Below are 2,038 nucleotides of genomic sequence, written 5' to 3' on the forward strand. Positions count from 1 at the left end.
TGCAAAATGACCAAATCAATTACACTTAAAGCACTGAGGCATATACTCATCACCAGTCTCATCAGTTTCCCTGTTTTTAGGAGGAATACGACTATGAGGTTTGACTGATGCTTTAGGCTTATCTCTGGAGAACCGTTTACTTCTCTTCAACAGAAGATCCCTAAACTGTCTTGTGATCATCGAGACTGACTTGTCAAGATCTTCATCTGATGAATCTGTCTCAGAGTGATCATCTTCAGAGATATATACTTTTTTACTTTTATCAAGTAATTTAGTGTCCTTTAGTGCTTTGAACGCAACATCCTTAGATTTGGATGAATGTTCGTGATCAAATATCTTACGCTTTCCAACTAGCGTATTTCTGGAGAGATTATCAAGGTTATTTCCCTCAACGATGGCATGCTTCTTAGAGTCGTATCTAGATGGCAGCGATCTGAGAATTTTCATCACAATGTCCTTTTCAGGAATACTCTTACCCAATGCAAAAGATGCATTAACAATTTCAGACACTCTGTGATTAAACTCATCAAATGTATCTTCATCTGCCATACGAAGGTTTTCCCAGTCGGAATTAAGGTTTTGAAACCTAGCTTCCTTTTTACTGGAGTTACCTTCAAATACGATTTCTAACATATCCCACGCATCTTTAGACCAAGTGCAATTTGACACATGGTGCTGAAGATTTGGTGTAATGGTATGTATAATGGTATTGAACCTGTCGGAATTTTTCTTTGCAGCATTTATCTCAGCAAGAGTGTATTCACCAATATCCTTGGGAACGTTTCCACCTTCAACTACCACAACGGGAGCATTATAGTCATTAACCACAAACACCCATGATTGAAAATCACGTGCTTGAAGAAAAGCTCGCATAGAAATTTTCCACCATAAGAAATTAGAGTCATCGAAGATTGGTGGTACGTTAATAGAGATAGCACCTCTGTCCATAGAGTCAGATCGTTACAAACACAGACTTGTAAGGTCTTAAACGTGTTTGCCTGCTCTGATACCAATTGAAAAAGCGGGGGTACAACAACCATACCCAATATTTCGATTAGCAATCTATATGGACAAACTCCACTAAATCTATAGAAAAGTATATCAAAGAGTTTTTATCTCAATCTATCGATTTGATCTTTACTCAAGCAAATAGAAATTTGTGAGTCTTTATCAAAGAGAGATAACTTGGATGGTACCAAAAATAAATATCCAAGTGTCAATAAATTTAAATCAATAACCCAAAAGGTCGGTTATTCTAATTGATTGAACCTAACGCACAACCTGTGATATTTCAATTACATAAACAAATATAATGAGTGAAAATAGAAATAACACAGACACCATAATTTTGTTAACGAGGAAACCAAAAATGTAGAAAAACCCCAAGACCTAGTCCAGATTGAGCACACACTATATTAAGCCGCTACAGATACTAGCCTACTCCAAATTAACTTCGGTCCGGACTGTAGTTGAACCCCACTCAATCTCATACTGATCCAAGGTACAGTTGCGCTCCTTACGTCTCTGATCCCAGCAAGATACCATGCACTTGATTCCCTTAGTTGATCTCACCCACAACTAAGAGTTGCTACGACCCAAAGTCGAAGACTTTAATAAACAAATTTGTATCACACAGAAAAGTCTACGGTAATAGATAAATCCGTCTCCCACGAATAAATCTATGAGTTTTGTTCTGTATTTTGATAAATCAAGGTAAACAGGAACCAATCAATAATACCAGACTTATATTCCCGAAGAACAGCTTAGTATTATCAATCACCTCAAAATAATCTTAATAGATGCAGCGAAAAAAGATATTGTGGAATCATAAACGATGAGAAGAAGTGTTTGTGATTACTTTTTATCTTGCCTATCACAGATAGAAATCTCAAGCCAATTATTACAATTGTACTCGTACGATAGAAATATTAAGATCATATCACACAACTACAAGAAAGTAGTATCGGTCTGGCTTCACAATCCCAATGAAGTCTTTAAGTCGTTAACCTTGTTTTAGAAGAAGAAAACTAAAGGTTTA

This window comes from Papaver somniferum, chromosome 9 (genome assembly GCF_003573695.1).
Source record: "Papaver somniferum cultivar HN1 chromosome 9, ASM357369v1, whole genome shotgun sequence".
Taxonomy (NCBI): Eukaryota; Viridiplantae; Streptophyta; class Magnoliopsida; order Ranunculales; family Papaveraceae; genus Papaver; species Papaver somniferum.